The 25,216-nt window shown below is 42.0% G+C and overlaps 1 protein-coding gene across 3 annotated transcripts in view; it reads left to right on the top strand.

Moving 5' to 3' along the window:
* The first annotated feature begins 504 nt into the window (after window positions 1-504).
* Window positions 505-25,216, top strand: part of tnr (tenascin R (restrictin, janusin)) — a 70,598-nt gene continuing 45,886 nt past the window's right edge. For 2 of the 3 annotated variants that reach the window (XM_088397484.1, XM_088397483.1), the window contains exons 1-2: window positions 505-692; window positions 863-1,058. The gene's annotated coding sequence lies outside the window, so the exon portion shown is untranslated. The remainder of the gene's footprint in view (window positions 693-862; window positions 1,059-25,216) is intronic. The other variant, XM_088397486.1, reaches the window with a different exon arrangement.

The following is a 25,216-nucleotide window of genomic DNA, read 5'->3' as shown; positions in this document are numbered from 1 at the left end:
GTAACAGCTCGCTACTCTCTTTTGGATGATGGGGATGTTTCAAAATGGCACTGGCCTTTAGATGTTTTCCAAAGATGAAATCAAATCATCTTGAAATTTTGGTTAGTTCCAATTTGATTCAGCGTGATTGCCATACGACCATTATACTTTCAAATGACAGTTAAATGCAGACATTGGGGTGTTCTTTTCCACTTTGTGTGGTCATGGCATGTCATGAAAGGTCAATTTTGGGTCCTGATGGGACATCTCTAGAGTATCATTGGAGATACGTAATTGTCACACTCCTTTTCTATATATATTTAATTCTACTTTTCAACAGTTGCTATCTAGCGATCTTATATTAGTGGCTTGATTAGAATAACACAATATATCGTTTTTTTAAAATAACTATTTATTTATTTATTTATTTATTTATTTATTTATTTATTTATTTATTTATTTATTTATTTATTTATTTATTTATTTATTTATTTATTTTTTCTTTCTCCTGGATCCAGGCACGATTTTGGACAGTGAGCAGCATGGAGAGAAGACCACCACTAGAGGCTGCACTCTCTGTGACACCGGTGCTGCACATTGATGAAGAGGGATGGAGAAAGTACCTGAGAATTCAATGGAGAAGGGGAGAAAATAAGATGGGGAGCTGGCATCCATCAGTCGGCCTCAGAGGGAGGGAGTGACAGAGTGAAGAGGTAAAGCGAAGTGAGTGTCTGACAGCCTGAGCGAGAGATGGAAAAAGAGAGAGCGAGAGAGAGAGAGAGAGAGAGAGAGGGAGAGAAAGGTGGGGGCGTTTCAGCTTCCCGGCAAGACGGCAAGTGGAGCAGCTCGCTGGCTCGTCTCATCCTCACATTCTCCACTGCAGCTGAGCGGATGAGAGGAGAGAGCACATCTGAGCCCCAGCGCAAGCAGCCAGGACCACCATCAGCACCACAAACCAGAGGCGGCTGACACCTCCATGCAGCGAGCTCTGTGTAAAACGGCGTGTGAGCCGGGACTTTCGTGAATCCACAGCGAAGACGGACGGCGGTGGCTTGAAATTGCGAGTCGCATTGGAGCAGGTGAGTGAACTTGTGTGAAGTTGCGTCGTCCCCTCGTGTCAGTTTATTTGTGTCAAGCAGGTGAGGAGAAACGAAAGCTTTCTGGATGCTGTGATTGTTTAGCTTGATTGCCTTTATTTTCATGAAAAAGCCGAAACTCATCATGTAATGACTATTTTCATATGTTTGGGCTTTGATTTATTGCAGTTGTTCTGAGGATTTGCTTTTGGGAATGCTCGGCAGTCTTGATTGAATGCTCTCAGGGGTTATCTAGGAGTCAGTTTACAATTTAGCATTGTTTCATCTTATTGCCATTCAGGGCGTTTTGAGGTATTATGTCGGCATTATGTTTATTGCTGTGGCGTGGAAAGGAAGGTACATTCGATTTCGTTGCTGGAAGGTGTTTCTAATAATGTGACCGTGTCATGTAAACTTGTCCACTCACCAAAATAGTCGAATAGCGGGCAAGCTCAGTACACATGGCAGGATCATGCAAACTAAAGCCACAAAAATGAACAGTCTGGTCCATATCAATCAAAACAAAGCGTATTTATAATTGATTATTTCTTATTAATACAACTTGTAAAGTGGAGAAAGCGGTCCAAAATCTTGAACAAAACTGTATAATGATGTGATCAAAGAAAAATGATTTATTCCAACTCAGATATGGCGAAAAAAAGCAATACAGTGCAATGATGCAATTCTTCCGTGTGAAGCCAAGGCCAAAATAACAAGCAAATCTTTATAGCAGAACACATTATGCAAACTCCACTTGAGTTATTACCTGAGCAAAGTGGTCTTTCCATCCTTCAGCACCTTTCAGCTCCATTATCATATGATGAAATGCTTAGCAAGAGACGTCCGACAAAGCAAAGTTCCAAACGCTCCAACTCGTTAGGAAAAATACTTTTTTCATTTCTGTTGGCGCGTGTGCCATTTCTCACGCTAATTGCCGAGGGAACAGCCATCCCATTGTAAAATTTGTAAACGCCCCGCCGTGCCCGATATTCTTGGCCATCCATCTGCATGTGTCCCACTCCCTGTCCAAACCCCCGTCACCGTCTCCCTTCCGCACCGTCCTGTGAAGGTTATTGCCATCTATCGAGTTGCTTTAATTTGTCAAAGAAAAGCCAGACACATTGTCCGTGCTCACAGCGTGTGTGTGTGTGTGTGTGTGTGTGTGTGTGCGTGTGTGTGTGTGTGTGGTGGTGGTGGTGGTGGTGGTGGTGGTGGTGGGGGGGGGGGGGGGGCATCAGGATGTGGTGCAAAGTGGTGCTGATATGCAACCCTGAGGATAAAAACAGTGTGATGGGGAAATTGCACCAACTGTGAAAATGAGAGTCTCACAAGTTGAGTTTCTTTTGGTAAGAATACCCAGAAGTGAATTTCTGTCACTATCCTTTTCTTCCCCATTTGATCTTGTTGGGATGCATCGCTGTGAGTTTTATTTCTGGCCTCCCTCCTTCTCTCCCTCCCGTGTGACGGTGGCATCATCCACCTCAGACGGGAAATCAGAGCTCGCTTTCTCTCTTGCGTTTCCCTTTGACTACTGAATTTGTTGGACGCAGCCAGCCACTTCACTCTCAAATCCTGACAAGTGTAATGAATTCCACACACATACTGGCTTTCAAAAGTGATTTCAGCAACACAGGCACGCCGTGAGCACCATATCGCCACCAACAGTCCAAAGGCTCCGAAACGAACCCAGATTTTCACTTGAAGTACCAAAACTAACCTGTGAGAGGCACTACACTACCACAGTGGGTCCAGGATGCGAGAAAAACCAACAAAGAAGAGCAGTAGCGATAAGCTTACTGTTGTGCCAACTAATAACAACACACCCCAAAAAATCATTAGTATGATGAATTGGAAATGGAATTTGATGCGACAGTAGCATTTCAAGTCAATGTGTCTAAAGTCAGCTGTGATTTGTCCAAATATGAAGACTGGCATCAGTCAAAGTCAACAGTGAACATTGCTCCGCTCGCCTTCCATTATGAGTCACCCAGCGCACTTGAGTTCCCAATCATTATTTTCACGATTACTCCCACTCAGTCGAGTGTTGCCTTTGAACCGTGATGGATCTGCGAGTTTTCTTCTATGGCTGCCTGGAGCTGTGAATTTAAGTTTGAATATCCACTTGACAAAAAAATGGGAGGCAATTATTGTTTCACAAAGGATTATGTTTTACTTGATGGCTTTCGCTGTGTTATTAAAATGGCTGGAATGAAAGCTCCTTGCACAGAGCTCAAGAGTTAGTTTGTTGCTAGGTTTTTTTTTAATAATGTAAAGCAGCCTGTGAGAGCCTCAGCAGAGTGCTTGAATCTCAAATGCAAAGTATTGCTGTAAATTGCAGATGGCGCAGGTGGCATTTGTTAACCTGTGCACACTCGGCTGCTGCTTGTGCATAAGCGCCACGTTTGTTTTCGAATCATTCACATCTATTTGGCAGGTTGCGGGGAATTGAATACGACTGCTGTGCTTTTCGGACGGTTATTTATAATTGACATCAGTTCCGAAAAAAGGCTACGTTTCCTTTCCTTGCGTGTTAATTGCGCTAACTACGCCGCCATCATGACTTACCCTGAGGGAGAGCGTTAAATGTCGACCTGACTGGCTTTCATTAGCATCATCCATCAGATGCTCTTGAGATTTATTCCGAGGAAGCTGCGTTAAGAAAACGGAAAACATGGGCCGTGCTCTCTGATGTTGCCCAAACAATAAATTCCGTTTCCATGAGTGCTTATTAAGAAAATAGTAGCAGGTTCACCTCGTGGCTAATTGAATTTTCAACGTCAATGTTGTTGAATTGAACACAAAGCTCGACAGCAACAGCAATACTTCTTTTTTGTGCTGTTCATAGTGAGCCATCCCCTAAACGACACAACGTTGATCTTTTGACCACATGCGTAGCACTTTTAGCGCGGCAAGGCCGAATGTAGCGATGATGCCGGTCTCATCGCAGCGCTCTCACGCGGTGCAGTATGAGTTCTCTCTGTCCCACTAGAGAAAAAAAAACAATTTACATGCTGTCAAAAGAACTGAAAGGAAGAGTGACTTTGCAGTATGCACAGGCCAGCCGTTGCCTTGTTTGGCTAAATGCTGTAAATTTGACAAATGTGGGCTATACTTGGCCGTTGAATCACACAAGCGAGACGCCACTGTTGGCTGTTGTGGGAAGCTGGGCTGAACATTGAGTGAAGAGAGGAAAGCCTTAGAGGATCTTCAAATGTGAACTGGCTGTTTGAAAAAAAGAAATATGCGGAGGAGAGCAGAGTTTGACAGTTGAGATTTTTCTCTGCCTTCTGTTCCTTTGAGGCAAATGGCCCGTGTTGTACCATATTGTGGACGTGATTTAAAACTCTTAGTTGAGTCAATCCATTGCACTCTCCACAGATAGATCAAGCAAAGTCTTTAAAGTGGAAGTCAAGGTGCAGAAAAATTATTTGCAATAGTATGCACCCCCCCACTAGTCTAAAAGCTATTCTTATAGATGTAAATATTGGCGTAGCTTGTTGAATGTTAATGGGGATGTGGGTAAGTGCTGGTGTTCGTATTAAAAATGACATCACTTTTTTTTGGGCGTGATTTGTAGGGAGCCTGGAACGGATTAATGACATTTCCATTCATTACAATGGGAAACAATCATTTGGAAGGACTGTCAAGTCAAGGCCCTGTTGTAGGCACATTTTTTTCCAATTTCCAGGCTCAGCCCAGGTTGTACTGTTGCATTACTGTCGGGTGCCGGCCTGTGAAATGAACCCCCCCGCACACAATACAAGAGGCCGCCTCATGAATCCGGGATTTGCATGAGCTGTTTTATTTTTAGCCGCCATCTTCCCGTCCTCCACAGCGTTTAGGGAATCTGGGCAAGCAGCGTTAATGGTCCTCATTAAGGCAAGTCGCTCAATCCAAACTGGAGTCCTTCCACTTTAAGTGGCACATAACATTTCTGGTGTTCCTTTCCTCCCTGCTTGTGTTCTCCCGCTGCCACTCCACGCAACATCCTCCCTCCCTCCCTCCCTCCCTCCCTCCCTCCCTCCCTCCCTCCCTCCCTCCCTCCCTCCCTCCCTCCCTCCCTCATCCTGCTTTCGATTTTCCTATCCACCTGAGCAACTGGGCTGAGAAATAGTCTGTAAAGGTCTTTCTTATCCTTCTAAGGCTTCTTCAGATGTGTGCTTTTTCGAGTTGTTTACCGTGCAGCATAAATCCCTCGGTGGGTGAGACCGCGCGCTTGTAGTTGAAATGTGTGATTGCGTCCATCCAATGAGGAAGGAAGGAAGGAAGGAAGGAAGGAAGGAAGGAAGGAAGGAAGGAAGGAAGGAAGGAAGGCGTTTGAAATGACCTCAAACTCTGTGCTTTTTTCTCTCTCCTACTGTGAAGTAGAGAGCAGAAAGTTCAGGTGGTGAAGCCCCCTCCCTCCAGGTCATCTGTGAAGAATGTTCTCATTCACAGGCCCCAAGAGACGCCTATAGCCGGCGGGTAAATATGCTTTGGTTCTGTTTATACAATAACTGCACAGCGGTGCGCCGCGGACGCCGTTTGATACGCCGCCGGTTTGGGATTACGTGAGGCTTATCAGTCCGAGCCGCCATCGCCGCATCATTTTGATGATCTAAACATTTTGATGATCTAAACATTTTGTCTTGATGTCACCTTTTATAAGCGAGTGAATTCAATTAACAAAGGAAAAAAGCAAAACATGCCCAGACATGTTTCACTCCATTAAACTGTTGGTGTTTAAAAAAGAAAAAAAAAGATGGATGTCATTTTCTTTGAATGCTCTTATAGAATGAGTGAAAGGTTAAAATTCCATGTTCATTTTCAAATGAAAAAGCTCACTACAGGCTGTCTCGCCTTTGACTAATTCACCTCTCAAACTGTCAACTACAAAAATCTCTCAGAAGGCTAATAAACTGTCTAGTCAGTGTTTGTGTGTGTGTGCGTGTGTGTGTGTGTGTGTGTGAGCTGAGTGGACACAAGTGTGTACCTCCCAAAGACCTTTTCTTCATTTGTGTCATAGGTAGAAGGTGTTTGACCATGTATTTATGGAATATTTTCTTCTGGCAGTTCTTCTCTTATATTGCATTATTGTCCTCAATGTGGGCTGCAGTGTTTCTTTTTTTTTTTTTTGTGGGGCCTGGTTACCATCCTTATGGCAATCATCAAAACACCTAATGAGCGAGCACCTTTTGCAAAAAGGAGTGTTCATTATCCCTAGCAAAGTCCTTGTTAAGGTTGCTGAGTTAGAGTCTATGAATTCCTAATAGTTTGGTTGTTGTTTTCTTCTTTAAGCTGAAGAATCATTTGAAAGAACTTTTGGAATGGAAGCAGGGGTGCAAAGACCCACCAAATGAGCACCTAAGCTAATTGCAGCTGCTTTTTACCTCCGTGGTCCTTTCATCTGCCGTCCAATTACCTCCGATGGTGTCATAAACTCGACATGTCTGTCGCTCACACGTATTTGATTCTGAACAACACCTGCAGCAATTATAACTGCCTCCATTGTACCATTTGCATTTTTTTTTTCTATAGGAAATTCTTTTTCTGATGAGCTTTTTCACTTAATATGCAAAAGAGAGCTGTTGTCGGCTGCTTTGCAAGATATAGCCAATAATTGGTTCCGCTGAACTTAATGACATTCCTCATGGATGCCACGTATGAGTTATTATCGCTGTACAATACAATGAAAAGATCTGACCTCAATTCATTTCCTCTTGCCACACGGCACCTCTGTGCTGTTATCATTAGTCAATGGGCCTACCCCGGGATATTCAACATGGTCCACATCCTATCTGACCTTGATATTGACTGACTTGAAATTGAATGCACGGCACGACTCTAACACGGAATTGCATTTTGTAAGTTCATATTCTGAGTAGAGAGAATATTTTATTACATTGGTGACTATTGACTTTGTGCTAATTTTGCTGTAAAAAGAGGTTCATATTTTCTCAGTTGTGGTATGTTGAGATACAAGGAACCGTTTTTGGGGATACAAGCCGTTTTTTTTTTTGCTTTGAATTGCAAGCTACATGCTCTAAATCAGAAGATTGCAAAGAGAAATGAATGAGGAGTGATGTTAAGATTTAGAAATCATCTTTAAAGAAGAGAAGAATGCTCATGTCAGTCAGTCTTGACTTTTAGCTTTTGATGAAGACACTGATGACTAGTTTCTATCTTTGCGTTGCAGTGACCTTCTCTTCCAGGCTATGGCAAAAAAGAGAAAATGTCAAGCTATTTATGATTCTGCCGTCGGTGGAAAATGTTAGCCATTGTTGAACATATCCATCCGAGGTTCACATGGGGTACCTCTAAGTTTCTGTTCCAAATCCCTTCGCTTGTGTCCTTTTTTCACCTTTGCTTTGTGAAAGAGTGATGGGGAATCAGCCATCGGATCCCCAGCCGATTTTCCCTTTGTGCTACAATAGAATCATTTGAGTGCTTTGTAAATGGAATGGAATGGACTATAAAGAGGGAAAGCGTGCAGTGCAGAAGTTGCCTTTGCAGTTGCCTGCACTTTGTTTATGATCGTTTAGCTTCATCCACAAATTGGTTTGTTTACGTATTTATCAATGTGGCTTGCCGTGAAAGAAATGATGCTACTTAGTTATCAGATTGAGAAACATTCTGACAATGAGTAAGGAAATAATGAATACTTTTAATACTATTTCTCCCCATAACCTTGAACAAGCCAAGAGCTCTTACTCTCGATTGTGGTGGGCGCAAAAGCGCTGTACCAATGGAAGGCCAATGACTTCCTGACAGCTACTAGGTCACATGGCAGTAAGTACTGCTGTCGCTGATTAAATTCGCCCAATAATTAAGCAGACGTCATTGATTCCCCGCAGAGAAATGGGGAAATGGAGTGCGTTCGTGTGTGTGTGCGTGTGTGTTTGTGTGTGTGTGTGTGTATGCGTGCAGATGAACGCCACTCTTCCTGTTGCCCCTGCAGCGATGTGCCAGTCAGATACGGGTAATTTGGGAAATGAGCAGAAGTCGATTCCACTTAAATCGCCAGTGGTGGTTTGACTCATTGATGTTCCGTGCATTGTTGACTCGCGTTGTTTTCTTCCTGACAGCATCCGAGATGATCATTGCTTTGATGCATGTCATCAAAAAGTATACGCAGTTGATTATTTATGTTAATCTTGTGTGCTTCTTTTTTTGGGTGCTATAATCTTGAATTCTGAATTTTAGTTGGGATTAAATATTTTAGCATCAATAAATAATGGCGGCGTTTATACATTTAAAAGTGAGTCAACTAGAAATAGTCTTAATATTAATGTCAAATCATTAATTATAGAGAATATCATAAACATTGGAGCAGTGTGTGAATTTGGAATATTTAGAAATGGTTCTATTTGTCTCTCACAAATAATTAACCAGAAAATCATTCAATAATGATGGTTTAGTTGCCCCAAAATGTTTCTCATAATAGTAATAATCAGAAATGCAATCTGTTTGCTTTTAAAGATGTTATAACCATACCACACCTTCAGCAGGAATAACAAAAAAAAATCTTTCCTCGTCTCTTTTTATGTGGTTAAATTATTTTTCAGGCAGGCACTTCGTTAGATTGTTATTTTTTTTCTCTTCAACTCTTTGAAAAGAGTCTGACATTGCTCGTATTTGTAATCACTAAGAGTGATCATATTTTCTATTGGCCACCATACAGTTTCATCACAAGTCCGAGGTCTAGGATTTACTTTGATGATAGATGGTAATGTCAAATTGGTGCATATGTTTTTCTATATTTTTACTGTGCGACAGTATTTGATAGAGTGACATTTCAATTTGCAAGCTCAAGCAAGTCCCAAGTCAAATCAAGCAAGTCGAGTGAGGTCACAACTCAAGTTTTAAGTCCAGTCACTAAATCTTGCTGTCACATCAAATATTTTTTTCACTGACCATCTCTTTTAAAATGAAAGGAATATTTATGTTTCAAATATTCATTTCTGTTCCAAGCAACTCAGTGTTTTCGAAGCAGCTGCAGTTACTGTACGTATTTGCAAAACCAAAAAGCAAAGCAATACTGCCATTTTGCTCCTTGAAGCCTCATTGTACAACATTTGAGGGAGGCAGCCAGCCAGCCAGTCAGCCAGCCAGCCAGCCAGCCGCTTTGAATGTTTACATTCTCAGTGGTCGTCTGCACAATTGCGCAGCTTGAACAAAACTGCCTTTGCACTAAAAGTCCACAACAAAAGGACACCATGCTGAGAGACTAAAATATTCACTTTGAAAACAATGAAGCAAGGTTCTTACTTATTCTGCACACCTCACCTCTAATTAGTGGCGCAGTGCGAGGTGGAAGAAAAAAAAAAAAAACACCATGAGGAAGGTCGCTGTTCTTGACCAAAGCCTTTAATACCTAAATGACAGAGAATGTGAAAGATGGAACACTTCTTCGATCTTAGATATACAATCATTTCAATTATCTGAAAAAAATGAATTCAATTGAATCTAGTTGAATAGATTTATTTCTAAGTGTGGTTTTATTCCCTCTCTACTCACAAGCGGCTGCAGCCGTCAGCGCACGTGCAAGGAGAGCACAGCGGCATTAAACAAATTGGATAAATGTTATTTCTGCTGGAACGTTTAAATGGAACGCATGGCTCGTAAAGAAGCCAGTTGCAACCGGGCCTGAAATTGGGTAAAGTCACACATTAGCTGAATATGGAAGAGCCTGCATTGACAATTTCACCCCCCCCCTCCATATTTGTTCTCCTATCCAGGCATTAAAAAAAAAAAAGTACGATAATGTATAAACCATCCTAACATACATTACAGTTTGGAAAGTGATTTTCTGTTGGTCTTCTGGTCCTCACACTTCCCTGTCCGGTGCCTTCTGTGGCTTCTCTGCCCAGCCCAGCCAAACAGGCGACGCAAATGGCCACATCGCTCACTCTGACTCCAGAATTCTTTTGGGCCCAAAACGGCTCGCTTCATTCACTGATATTTTACAATCTCTTCCTGTTTTCACCCTGCGGCGCAAATTGTGAGGTTCACAAGGTTTATTCCTTTGGGCCTGAATGTTTGCTTGTTGCCATGTTCCAGTCTCACTTTCTGTTGTTGTTCTGTCAGACAGCCACCACTGTCTTCTCTGCCAGCAACTTGTCTGGACGCAAACAGTCCGGTGCCAGACATAATTAAAAAAAAAAGACAAGAACTCCTTGTTTGTGGCTTTGTATTGGTCAATTCGTGCATGTGTGTGTGTGCCAGCTGTCAGCATTGTCTGCATGAACTAACAAACCATCAATGTTCTAATTTTGCCTTGCTTAGAGGCTAGTTTCCAGTCTATTGATTGATGTGACAGAGATCAATAATCTCTTGAGTGTGTGTGTTCTGTTCTTTTCTTGCACATGCCCAATTGTGTGTGTGTGTGTGTGTGTGTGTTTTAGTCTTTGGATCATTAAGGTCCTCAGGGAATGTCAGTGTTGTGTTTTTATTGGACAGACATTGGGCAGCGGGGCAGTGGTGTCACCACAACAACTTTTGTCTTGACACTGATAGATCATCAAAATGCAGACGAGATGGCAGGCCCAAGCGTCGCAAGTTGACAGACTTCGGGGTCTGACGAGGCGTAATGCATGGCTAATTAGCCACATCTCTTTTGTGAAGAGATTTAGTCGAGCTCTTATGATGTGTCCTCGCATTTGACGCTTTGGTGTTTACTTTGAGATATTGTTCGTTTCCAATTTGTAATTTCGTTCTTCTCATACTACTCGAGAAGTGCTTGTAAGCCACTTAATGTCCATGTAGCATCTTTAAAGTGAGCGTAGGTCTCCAAGTCAATTAGTCGGATGATGTTGACAATTGTCTTTCTGTCAATAGAAAATGACAGATAAAATATGCTAACTATGTGGAGCAATTTCACTGTGTCATGTCATCTGCCTTTTAAAAGAAGAATTTTGTTTGACGGTCTACTTCCTATGAGTTGCACATTTGAGGAATAAAATTAAGTTGAATAGAATGCAATTGAGATTCAGAAAGCGCCAAATCATTTGGGTTTTGACCTGGCAACCCTTGCCCAGGTGGAGCTGCACAGGCAGGATGGCTCTCTGACCATAATTAGCATTCTCCCCAGCAAAGCGTGCGACTCAATTAATCCGGCAGAACGCCGCCGGGAGTGGGATTAAACCGGGTTAGCCCAGGCCACAACATCCAATTCCTCGTTGAGAAAAAGCGACAGTCTAATTGACACATCCATAACCATCTCCAAATTTATGCCGCACACTTTTGCGCACGTGATGCACTTGGCTCGCCCATCCCGAGTGTCACCGGTAGATGAGGATTGATTTACTGCTGTTGTGAAAACTGGCAGCACGCCACCTTCTTTCCCCCATCAGCATTTTTCCATGAAGCCAAACTTCATTTAACATGGCGACTACTGCGACACCCCCTCAATTTGTTTATTTCGTACATGTTCTGTGCAGTTGCGGATAAGCAGCCAAGTCCTGCCTCATCGGTCCTTATTTTTAATTAAGGCACTGTAGCTTAGGAGCCGTGCATTATCCAATAATCAAAAGTTCCTTGCGTAGCTGCATTCATTACTTAATTAGGCCCAATTGTGTTAATTCGCCAACTCTTTCCAATTAGTTCCAGTTGAACAAATCCTGCATGCGTCCTTTTCATTTTATGTCTTATAATCAACTTCCTTTTAATGATGTGGCTATGCACTAAAGCCATTATGAAATTTGGTTATTTCATTCTTATGGTAATTGGGTGAATTGAAAACATATTTGCATTTGCTGAACTAAAAGTTGAGTTGCCTTGCTGAATTAGCTCAAAATCCCTTCAGCTCCGTCCGAACGCATCTCGTTTCTCACAATCAGTGGAGCTTAAAGAGTTTGGACTTGTGCGTGCTTGAGACAGAACCGATCGGACACGAATCAATCGAGTGAGAAAATCTACAAGCTGAAGAAAATGTTCTGCCATGGCCAGGTACACCTAGAGGTAAATGTCAAGACCTAAGCAAAGAAGAAAGGAAGGCAGACAATTCGAGACACTTGCTGACCCCAACCCGGTCCCCTATTGATAGCGTTGCCATAGAAACAGGTGTCAGAGCCCAAAGAAAGGGCACTACAGGTTGGAAGCGGCCGATGTTGCACACGGAAAAGGCCACGAAGCAGGTTACTAGTCATTAGCCACCGTGCCACACCGCAAGGTAGTACGGTGCCATCAAGTTGAGGTGCTGGATAGATACTTGATAGATACTAGACAGACAGACAGATACTAGACAGATACAAGACAGACACGAGACAGACACCACGAGACAGATAGGGCCCTGAAATCTCCATTGCATCCCATTTTCAACATCTTTCCTTCCACATTTTGAACTGTAACGGTCCGGGCTCATCCCCACCATCTGGGAAGTGAGTCACAAGCACTTCCAAATAGAAGAGGATCTAAATCACATGAATGTAAATGAGGATCTGTTGTCATCATGTCGGCCAAATCATTGAACATATCAGATGGTGCCAAGCGAGCGAGCGCGCCCGCCCGCCCGGCAGCCCAACTGGCTCTGATGAGAAGCCACGCTCGGCAACGGCGGCAACTTTCCCAGAGCTGGCTGGCTGGCTGGCTGGGCTGGGCTGGCTCCCATCCTGTCTGCCACCAGGTGTTGATTGCAGCTGCGAAAGGCCTCCGACATTTACTGGTCCGGTTAACGCAAGATCTGAGACCTCATTTGGGCTGCGCGTCTGTGTGTGTGTGTGTGTGTGTGTGTGAGAGAGAGAGAGAGAGAGAGAGAGAGAGAGAGAGAGAGAGAGAGAGAGAGAGGTTCAGAGCAGTGACAGAAAGGAAATTTGCTGCCGTACAAAATCTGCACTTTGACTTTTGGTCATTGATTTCTCAGAGGTCATAGGAAACAACGCCGAGTTGATGCCCTTAGAATTTAAAGCTGCATTATATTTTGAGAGAAGTGCCATTAAATTTGCACTATGACATGCGAGTAACTGTTAGCTATCCCCCTCCCAGGTTTATGACAGGGCTCAGCCGGCAATATTTTTGCCAGATGTTTTATTAGAACGATGCAGGTAAGAAAAAAAAACAAGCCCACAGCAAAGTACAGCTGGATGCAGAGGTAGAAAATGAGCTCCGCTCGCTATCTGCCTTGTCTGGCTGACATTTTTGGAGATGCTGTCACCTGTGTGTGAAAAATAGCGCCTTTCACAGCCATATCCTCCTGTTCAAGCGGCTAAATCATTTCACCTGAGCAGCCCCATTTTGTCAGCCTGCCTCTCTCGCACGCGGTGTTGGGCGCCAGAAAGTGTGCACGCGTGCGCTTGTTTCAACCTTGCAATCCTCAAGCTAATATTTTAGCCTGAAGCGGAGTTCATAGGAGGTCTGTTGGAAATATGAACTACACCTGCAAGACTTTAGAGCAGAGTTGTACAAGTGGCAGGTGGAAACCACCTTTGGGGAAAAAACAAACAAACCATCTAAATCACTCTTTAACGTGGAAATAATATTTAACAAGTACCACCAATTGAATGGCTTTAGTGATGTCTATTTAACTAGCAAGGCAATTTGAACATTTTTAGCTGATGTGGCTACATGTTGGCCTGACATCTGGCTTCTCCGAATGCCTCATCCTCAAATGAGATCAGCCACCGAAAAAGTGCCAACACAGGTCTTGCTGTGATAAATGAGAAGAGCAGTCGCTATTCTTTCGCCCTCCTGCTGTTCTTAACTGCAGGGATGTTGAACATTTATTTTCTATTTGCGGGTTTTGCACGACGGAACATTTATTGTCCATATAAGACTGTAGGGACATTTGCTTGCTTCAATAATTCACAACACTAACAATGGGTGTCCGCATAGATTCCTGATAACGTGTAAAAACGGTCACGTCAAATTTGTTAGAATGATTGTGCTGGTTGTTGTTGTTGTGTGTCTGACTAAGTGGAAAAAACAAGAAACCAGTGAAGGGATTTAAAACAAGTTCCAAGTCGGGTTTTGAAAGGCCGCACACGGCGTTCCCATCTGTCTGCCACTCAAGCACAAACTAAGTGAAGCGGCTTAAGTTGGAAATGCAGTCCAGTTTACTTCTGGAAATGAAGACGGCTTCTAGTTGTCAGTGCGGACCTTTCATCCCAAATGATGAAAGGCATAACATGCATCTAGCGCACAATTCAACGTCATATATACAAGAACATAAAAGCAACAGGCAGGATAAATGCAATACATTTAGAGCACACCCGGCCGGCCGGGGGTGAATTTATGAACCCTGTTAATAAAAGCGCTTCTAATCTCTGCGGACGGACTCACATATGCAATGTGCAACTGGGCAGAAAAGGAGGAGCACATTCACCAAAATGAGTGGCTTAGCTCCGATTCCTTTCTTTCCATGCTGGCCAGCCTCCTTGATGCTGCCAAGTGGCTGAATGTTCGTTCACTCCTGTCATGGGCAGAATGGAAGTGGCACAGCCAGAGAAAATGAGGCTTTTCAACGCCAGCCAAAAGCTTCCATTGTCACAAAGTTAGGCCTCCATCGTCTGATCGGTGAAGCGCGCGACACCAACGAGAACAGCAAGTACACAGTCGCTCGCTCGCTCGGCGGGACAAACGAGCCCATTTGCGACAACGTTTCCACTTTGCTCGTGACTATTTTTCCATTTCACTTTATCGTCTCCCTCGGACCGTCTTTGAAATCTATCCAAATTGTAACCTCACACGTCTGGCATGTTTGACGACCAGATGGTCGTGTTTAACAGTTCTGGATGGCCTTTTGTACAGGCAGTTCCCCGACTGTGCCAGTACACCGGGAAAGCAACGTGTATTATCGTTGTTCTGCTGGGAAAAAGAAAACAAAAAAATGAGATCAAAAGTCACTTGGAAAGTTGCTGGACCACACACAAAGGCAGAAGAAGGCATTAGCTGTGGGAACTTGGCTTTGGGGTAAATTTGTTTTTTTTTATTGGATTGTCATTTAATAAAGTGCTGGGACATCAGCCATCCTCATCAAAGTCTGACATCCTGCTCATGAAAAACTACCTCAAATACTTCACAAAAGCAAATGACCGACCGAAATGACATCTTCCCAAACTCTTAAAGAGCCTTGAGGGATGCAATAAATAAAAGCATGCGCTGACTAAGCAGTTTCATAGGCGGACAGTTGATCATTCCGGAGACCATATTTGGACACCTGACATTTGTGATAACTCAATCTTTTATTATGGCTACAACGGAGTTCTGATGATTATTTTCACGAGACAACTTGCTTAGTTTTCCCGGTTGCCGCTAATGCATTTCGGAGTAAGAAAAAAATCAGCAGACAGTTCCCTTTGGCATCCTGGGATAATAAGTGGAATATGCAAACTTTGCACTGTCAGATCCATTGGTTGAATTATATACTAAAGCTCCCCCAGTTCCCCATCGATCAATGGCCAGTGTTGCACAGCTGATTATAAATTCCTGTAAGGCATCAGATTGTGCTTTAATGCATTTCCCACGTTTGAAATATGACTCTGCCAGAAAGTAATGCTGTATTTTACTTTTTGTGGCACGGAAATAAATCTTTGGCCTTTCCAAAATAAATCTGAACTACTCACTGAATAATGGGTACCATCACTAAAGGGCAACGATAAGACCAGCTAGCCCAATTTGATATAACTCATGTATATATTTTTTTCTTTATTCTTTTTTTTTTTTCTTCTCCCTCTGAGAAGCATCACTATTCTGGAGGTCACAGTAAGCCACCTCATTAATTTATATAACTGCAACAGTAAATCTGAATTGTAGATATGCAAATGTTGCACTGCAATGTTTTTATGTTGTTAATTTGGAGACGGAAATATGCAAACGAAATAACCCTTAGGATTTCACGAGTTCACTCTTCAGCTTTTATGCAGGAACATTCAGAGCCACAGGCTTACCGAGACATCAAATCTATACTTTTGAGCAGACGGATTGATCACGATAGCGACGCTCTGATGGGTTGAATCGGTATGAATGAGAATTTCATTTAAAACAAGTCTACAAAAAGCTTTACGGTTTTACTATTTGAAGTAAAGTGAACAAAATTGAAAATATGATGTGTGGGCGCCCATCCTGAGAAAATTCCAGATTTGCAAAACAAATGTCAGTCACATTATATTGGGCCTGTATAACCCATTCAGAAATTACTTGTTTATTTTGAATTATTATTGTCCTTAGAGAATTTCTACCATCAATTTATACTGTGCTATGACTTTCAGGCCCTATTGTCCATGTGCTATTTCTTCATCAAACCTTTTGAAACAAGTGGTCTTTGTTCTTTCCCTGTGCCATCTTTACTTTGGGGTCTTATTTCCTGACTAGACATTTTTCCCTGCCCCCCGTCTGATTAATTACAAGGTCACCATAAATAAAAAGGGCCAGTTGTTGTCTCATTGGCCGAGGCGGCATTCATAGACTCGCCGTTCATTTATCAGCCCTCCCTCCCTCCCTCCCTCCCTCCCTCCGCCCCGATTGGAAGGGCAATTCCAATTAACATAATGGATTTGTGGGATGATGTTTTTCTTCGCGTTCTCAATAACACGCTAATTTGTATTCACATTTGCCGTTGGAAAGAACGGGTTCCCGCGCTCGTCTCTGCAGGACGTACTTCAGCACAAGCTCCAAATCATAACAAGAGGCAGCAGTGTATTCTTTTGACATTGAGGCCTCATTGATCTGTATTGGTGTGGCCTTGCTGGATCATTGTGCTCATCTTGGCAGAATTATCACTCAAATCCCATGATTATAATTCAGTCAATATTTGTCGTCAGAGGCTCGATAGAAAAGCGGATAATTGATAGCTCATCTTCATAGTCGTCACTGTGAGATGTCGCACCAGCCAGTAGGAGCTAAGCGTAATAGATGATTGAAAGGCAAACAAATGGGACATTTACAAAGTGTATTTTGGCTTGACGTGGACTTTGCAATTAGTGCATAGAAGCTATCGACATCAGCGGCTTTAAGAAAACGTGCATGGGTTGTTAGGCTGCTCAGAAAGCGACTCTCGTCTTGCTTCAATATACATAGGTTGCCATTGTCACCGAGGTACTTGGATTCTCAATGACCTGGTCTGTTCATATCTTCATTTTTTTTCTATTAGTTCCGCCGACACTTCCTGATATGGATGTTGATCTTTTCTCGGCTGACAGTTATTCTTCCAAGATTGCTTGTCTCTCTTTTCAGTCGAGTATATTTCCCGCTTTTGTTGCTAAACATGAACTGAATCTGCTCTGGTCCCAGACACTCCAGATGAGCTAGTTTGGTGCTGTGTTGTTATTTCGCATTAGTTTAGTGTGTGTGAGAGAGAGAGAGAGAGAGAGAGAGAGAGAGAGAGAGAGAGAGAGAGAGAGAGAGAGAGAGAGAGAGAGAGAGAGGGAGAGGGAGAGGGAGAGGGAGAGGGAGAGACAAGGTCTCTATCAAACTACCGCTGCATCGTTGTTGATGATAAGCACTGTGATCTTTGACTGGAGCTCGAAGCTTTATCTGCCCCATCGACTCAATGTACATTGATTTGCAAGTGTGAGCAATGAATGGACATGATTGGTCACTTTTATCACCATATACATCTGAGCTCTTAGCCTTTGTCATTGTTTCATTAATGGCTGTCGGTGGGTCAGGTGGAAAGAATGGCCATCTTTTTTTTTTTCTTTTTTTTTTCTCAGTGAAGCTGACTGGCTTTTTGTCTGTCTGTCTTCTTCTCAGTCTTTTTAGATTTTGTGGCTCAACACACGTACATGACTCAATTCTGCTCTTATCATTTAAAATAGACGACTTGCTGGGAAAGTTTGAGCTGTAAATGTCCATATTTAAAGCCACTTAGTAATGCTCAGCAGCACATTTGAATCCAAGTAGATGAGTTTATTTTGGGTTTCTAGCAGCTCATCATGTTTCACAGATCCAGACTTAAACAAAGGGCAATAAAATGGGCATTATGGAATTCTTTGAGAATATCCTTTAGGAATGAAACAGGTCATCAAAGACCTGTTCATACTTCTCTTAAACTAGGAATCATGCAATGGTGGAGTTCAATGATATCGTCAGGAAATGAGATTCAGGGCATAGGGCATATATGGGTCAAAATTCATCCAAGCCTCCTATCGTGTTCTAAGACTTTTTCTTTTTTTTTTTTATTTATGCAACCTTGACATTTTCTCATTCGTACTGCGGCTCGGTAAGAAAGTTGCAAAGAACACGTTTGGCCAATTTCAACATAGTTGAATGTGTAAATTCGAGGTGTTCATTTTAAAGCATAAATTCAGAAAGTCATTCTGCCTGGCCTTTCCTCTCTTTTCCACCGGTCTTGTTTTTCCCTCCTCCATATATGCCATTTTCACCTTTTCATCCTTTTTTCCACGCCAGTGTGCACTTTCTTTGCCCTTTCATCCTTTACATAACACAACTTTGGGTTATCTGAAATGCATTCCCTTCAAGCTCACTTACGTCATTCCGTCTCCCGCGCTCTCCTTTCATCACCTCACACAAAGAAATCATTAGTGGTGATCTTTAGAAAGTTGACTTTAAAACATCGTCGTCTGGCACTGTCCATCGATACCGTATGTCTTCTAATTGTTGGCTGTTTATTTACGGAACTGCTCAGAGTACCAATAATGCAGTTCTACTTTTTGTATACAGTGGTTTTGTTTTTTTCATCCATACTTGCTAAAAAATGTAAAAATGTATTAAATAAAAAAATTAAAAAATTGATTTCAAACACGTTTTTTCTAATTTGGTAATAGTCTTGATAAGAGTACAAAAAAAAAATAATGCCAGTGATTCCAAATAGTTGTGGGTACCTTGACAACATGAAAGAGGAAAAGCAAAAGTAGGAAGATGTGGAGCCATTTGCTCCCCAGCATGCACAAAGGTCAAATCAATAATTCTCTGTTTCTCCAGATGGCCATTAATCATTGGGTCGTACATCTGTCATCATAGGGAGCTAATGAGATATACATAGATCATTTCTTGAAGGACGACCTGGTTGAGGGGGGAAAAAAAAACACACCCATTGATCTGGTGAGGATCCACAGGGCCCACGTTGCTTGACTGGAGTTTGCGCTTTGGTCACATGATTCCTACCAAATATATAAAAACAATAAGACAAAAAAACCCCCCGCCAAAATACCTTCTATAAATTCTTTTCAACCTGCATCAAGATTTTGATTGAAAGCGTGACATGTGGCTTACTGCAATGTAATGGAACCAAAGTCCCTTGGTGTACACAAGGCCAGTAAAGGAGAAAGGTTCCATACATGTGTGAATATTGTCATTCATCCAGGTCTTTGTATTCTCAGGGCATTGAATGGATGCATCACAAAAGGTTGCCGTGTTGATATTGCAGTTAGCTCTAACAATGGTCACCTCTAGGGCTGTGTTTATATGAAGGTGGGGGGGGGGGTTGATTGTATTTCATGAATGGACATTATAGATGGCCTCTTTTGCCTTCATTCACAGCGTCTGCCTTCTCTGTCCAGAAATGATACTTTTTATGCTCAGATTTTCATGGACGCCCTTTGTCTCGCCTTAGTTTGTTTACGCATTAGCTTTTTTTTTTTTTTTTTCACTCTGGGCCGAGCAACACCGTCCTTCTAAATGGCTTTACGTGACCCTTTAAGATGCCGAAAAAATGTCTAAAACTTTCTCCAAATATTGCTGTGACTCAACTTTAAAACATTGTGCTTATCAATCATGCTGTCAATCAATAAATCAACAAAGCGGATTGATGAAAATGGTGTTTAACGATGACAAAAAGGTCGTTCGTCAAGCTGTCGTGAATACAAATATTACTTGAGGGATAGTGTTGACTTGCTCCTCAGTGATGGGAGCACAAAAGTCTATATAAAGTGACATGAAGTAGAAGTGACAAATTGCCTGCAAATATGAACGGCATTAAATACCATCGCAACTGTCACAGAAAGCTCAGTGATGGATGTATGCATCTGCAAAAAATATTCAAATAATGTCGACGTTTTCGTAAACAAGCGTGGCTTGAATTGTAAGAGTAAATAGCCACTTGCTGTCATTTGTTTTGATGTTAGATATCAAATGGCCCGGATATTTTTGTTGGTAATCAAAGTTGACATGATATCACCTGGCCGTAGCTAATAAAGTCATTGTTTCAGCGGTGTCGCTAGTAGACGCATTTAATCGATATGTATTTTCATCCCAATGTTCCAGAATCATTAGCATGATGCCGCTCTTCCTTGTTTTATTTAGCTAGGCCATTTACATTCAGTAGCGCATGTCTTGTCATCATTTTATACGTCAACATGTTTGAAAAATGACTGAAGCCTTTGTGATATTCCAACCTCACCGCCACCCTCTGTTCTTTCGCTCTCTTTGTTGTCATTGCTTGGTCTACTGTTTTTTGGGCGAATCAAACTAATTATATGAGACATAAGAGATTCTCCTTTGTGCGCCACACGAACCAAATGGTTTGAAGTCGGGCTTCTGTGAAGTTAGGGTTTAAGCAGGGCCCTCCCTCTCAATGCTCCATTAAGGGCATATCACTTCTGACACGTTTTACTCGTGATCCCAAAAATAGGCAAAACAAGATGTATTTATTTCTTTTCCAGAGGAATGCCAAATTATATCATTAAAAAAATGTTAAATAATACAAATAAAATAAAAAGTCAATAATATAAAATAAATTTTTAAAAAAAGAACATTTCATCAAAATGAGTTTTGATAGCTATTGAATGAAATAGTCCAGTGTTATGCAATTTTATCCATTTTTTTATATCTAATAATGCTCATTTGTACGACTACATTTCAAAAATCAAATGACAGATTGTTCAATGGCAACATTTTCTGCGGTGACTAAAAGGAAGCTCATAGAAATATGAATCTAGTATTTTAGTTGTAGGGTACAAACCACTTCTGAAAGCAGGCCTTCTGATGTTCACAAAGAGCTTGGAAAAGAACAACGGAGTCTTTTTGGAGGCTACAAACACTAATGGATACAGACATCTATTTATAGTGGAAAGAGCAAAAGATGGTGACTAGAGCAGAGCACTGGACAAAAAGGAACACCAGAGAGGGAGGAAGGCCACCGGCAGTGTTTGTGTCCAGCTTTCCCGTAGCTATGAATCCGATGAAAGCCATGTTTGTTGTTAGGACGTGCGCATCTATTCTACACCCCAGGGAGATCTTATTTGGTTGATGTCCTGTGTTGGCCTCTAGTTTGCCATACCACTTTTTCCATTGGAAGATATTGACTTGACCTATGGTGCAAAGTTGAAGCAACACACAAAATTGAAAACTAATCATTATGCTGCACAAAGTTAACTTTGAACTCAATGAGCTTCATCATTTTCCTTCCACTTTACTGCCGTTTTTGTTATCACCCATTCTGTTCCATTTAGGAGGAGCGACGCAAAGCATGTTTTTGAAATTCATCTTTCTCAGCTCTCTGGGCAATGTCATGACGCCAACGCATGATTTATACCTTCTTCTTTGGACATATCCGAGAATTCTGCTCCGTTTGACGAAATCCCCGAAGGTACTAATTCATATTCGCTCTATGATTGGGCCATCAATAGTGAGGGTAAGTGAAGGTCGCTGCGACAGCTTTATGGTTTGGTGGCTTTTACCCGCCTTAGTGTCACTGCTTCACAATGCAGCGCAATGTTCATTTTTTTTTTTTTTTTTTTTTTTACTTTTTTGCCCAGCTTTGCTGATTGTGTTCCGTTGGGAGCAAGGGACAGGTCACTTGCTAGCAAATACAATCAAGATGGAGTCAATACTTTCATTATCTGGACCTGATAACATGACAAAGCACAGCTACGGCAAGCAAGACAAGTCATCATATTGTTATTGTAACAATCCTAATGTAATGCCTATCCGCTTTTCCATGTTTACTTCAAGTGAGACAAATCAGATATGGCTGGCTGTGTTTACTAGAAGTGAGGGGAAATAAAGCTTTAAAGTTGATCGCAAAATCAATTTTTATACCTGGTAAGCCTTGATGAATTCATTCACTGCCAGATGAATAAAGCAGAGTTCCTCCAGCAGTTTCGAAAATACATTTCAAACATTTATTCAAATATGCAACGACCAATGAAAGCATCTGGAAAGTATTGATGAAACGTTAACGCACGAGTACCATGATAGGATCAAGGTGTCATTTAACAATAGCAGTTGGATGCTAAGCTAACATGACTGGTTAAGGCTTGCACAAAGAAATGACGAGTCAGTGTTTATTTGCAAGGCTCCTTATCATGTTTTACCTGCTCAACAAATGACCATTTTATTTATTTATTTATTTATTTATTTATTTATTTATTTATTTATTTATTTATTTATTTATTTATTTATTTATTTATTTATTTATTTCTCTCTCTATTTCTGTGCCTATTCCTCAAGTGCAGCCAGTAGCATGGAAATGCATTGGCCTTAAGACAGTATCTGCTGTCGAGAACAATTTGCATAAAAAGCACCATAGCTTTCCAACACGTTCACATATACAAGGCATTTTGGCAAAACATCCTCTCGCTGGTTCATGACCTGCAAAACAAAACAGTAAATGTGTGCTCTTTGCAATTTGAGGTAATAGATGAATATTTCATAACATTTCTCACCTGTGTTTGATATTAATGAACTCTCTGCATAAGCCTACGCCGCTTGCTTGCTAAAATGAAATACCTGCCTGCCCACCTGTTATGAATATTTAAAAAATACATGTGGACCAAAGGCTAAAGACGGCACATTTTCTTTTTGGCATGCTTCTATTTATTTCCATGTGCTCCTCTTTTGGCGCACCGCTGTCCGTGGTGCTGAACACTCGCAAACTGGCTCATGTTCCAACAAGAAGATGGAAAAAACAGGACATTGTTTTTCTTTCTCGTTTTTTTTTTTTGGTTGTTCATCTTCCAAAAAGATATCCCAAAAGCCAGATTAGTGTTTTGTAAATGTACAAATTGTGAGGTTCTCATGTTAACCACGAATGCGCTGTGCTCGGCAAATTAAATTCTGTCAATCAGCAATAATGCTGAAAGTCAGTAGTTGTGTACCAACGTAAATCACGTCTGGGTCAGTCGCATTTCAATGCCGGCAGACTCGATAATATAAAGGCAATTAACAAAAAGTGTAAAATATGCACATTTGCATAAGTTTTAATTAAAAAATGATTGACTGCTGAAAGCTGGAAACATGTGCTCATTTGGAATTCTCCTTATTTCCATTTTTCTGCTGTTTATTTATTCCAGCCATTCTTTCTTCATTTGCATCACTCGATATGTTTTCTTCATGTTGGCTACTTTAGCACAATAATCCCTGCATAGTCACGGTTCACTATTCATAAATTATTATGACTCTTTTGTAAGACCGACGTCCAGCTGTATGTAGGTATTACGTTTTGGGAAGCATCAAGGTTTTTTTTTTTTTTTTTTTGCAGCAGCAAATCTTGGTCACATTTCCAATTTGAAATGAGTGCTTTCTCTCTTTCTTTCACTCTATTAATAGAAAGACTGTGCATGGTAACAATTTGAGTGTGAGCAGCGCATAACAGAAGAGTGGAAGTGGAAGTGGTGCAAGGCCATCATCATGAAAGCAGGGCTCTGTTTGGCGGCTGGCTGGCTGTATATCGTCTCCCTTTAAACACGCCCAGGTGGGAGCCATAAAGGCTGTTTATGAGGCTGACAAGTTGACACTGCAGGCTTGTCATGCTCTGATAATAAGGCCCGGGCCTGGCAATAGCCTTGTTTCAGCTGGTCGGGAGACAGAGAAGAAAAGACTGTGGAACTTTCATAAAGCTTTTTATTGAGGCTTTGAATGCGATGCCTCAGTGCAGTCATTACTATACTATGGCAATGGGTGGCGGAGCGTTGGTTGGGGGCGGCAGCGGCGGTGGCGGCGGCGGCAGCGGCAGCGGCATGCCGCGGCACCGGCACCAGCAGCTTGGCTTGATTTGCCCGCAGCACAACATGATTTTTTAACTCGTGGCACTAAACCTGAAAATTGAAACGCTCTTTAATTCGTTCGTATTGTTTGGAAAGTTTGGAAGAAACAAAGTTGCACAAGCAAGCACACTTCACCTCCAAACTTTGAGGTGACGTGCTAGTGTGAAGTGTTAACTGCTAATTCACTCACCACCTGGATTATTTGCTTTTTCGCGGTGCCAGTATTTCTCGTGAAAAGAATGTGAGGAACTGAAATTGAAGAAAGTGTCAAATGGTTGTAACAAATGGCTTAGAAAAGCACTTTTCCTTTGTGTGTGATTTTCTCCCTGAGTTTTGTTCTTCTGCCACAAAATTGCGTTGCAAGTACACGTATTAGAATCACATACATCTTACCCCCTTGTATTCCTCATTCCGTCTCCATCGTCATTGTACTTTAACGAGCGACTCGAGAGTCAGTGTGAGCCGGCTGGCGATAGATGCCAGCAATAAATGAACCAATCAATGGCACCAAAGACAAAGTCCCCAAACTATATTGTAGGAAAATGCTGTGAATGAGCCTCATTGATCCAGCTGAACAAACTGTTAATTTCTCCTTTTTCCAGTGTGAAACGGCAAGGTCATGCTTTGACACCGCCTGAATTTACAAGTATTCTATTGGAAAAGTTCCTTTTTTCTTTTTACGTTGTCCTTTTACATTCATATTCTGCTGAATCATTCCACTTGGATCCGTGACCCCCGTAATTGTCACTTCACTCAGAAGATCAAATAAAAGGTAGATAGCTACAACTATAGGCTGAGTGGATGAGCGGTGGCTCACTTTTTTGGCAAGTCATCATAAAGCATGCCTCCATTTGTCAAAGGGTCAGTTCCTTTTGTGTCACAAGGTTTTCCAGCGCCAGTATTTTGTCAGGGACAAGTGGATGGAAGGCAAGGAAGCACTACAAAAGAAGCTGTTTTAATTAAATCTGGCAGATTTACTCGCCTGGCTGGCTTTAAAGCATCCATGGCTCAAGGCGACAAGGGCCAAAAGTGCCGGCTGTAAAAATGACTCATGGAAGACCGGGGTGGAAAAGAGCCCCGCCCTCCCCCCTCGGAGGGTCGGAATTACGGCAGCCCGTCGGTCGGTCCGAGGCGCCTCTGTAACGAGGATGAATGGATGTGAGGTTTGTCGCCTGCTAGAAGGTCAGGCAGCTGCACGCCGGTGCTGTCAACACCTGTCGTGTCCTCTGGGAGGGTTAGCTGGATGAAAAAAAACATCTCAGCGCTGGTATCAGCCAAACCTCTTTTTTTACAGCATACGTT

This window comes from Syngnathus floridae, chromosome 14 (genome assembly GCF_059516105.1).
Source record: "Syngnathus floridae isolate MCC-2025c chromosome 14, RoL_Sflo_1.0, whole genome shotgun sequence".
In the NCBI taxonomy this organism is placed as follows: domain Eukaryota; kingdom Metazoa; phylum Chordata; class Actinopteri; order Syngnathiformes; family Syngnathidae; genus Syngnathus; species Syngnathus floridae.
This window is presented reverse-complemented; position numbering and strand designations above follow the sequence as displayed.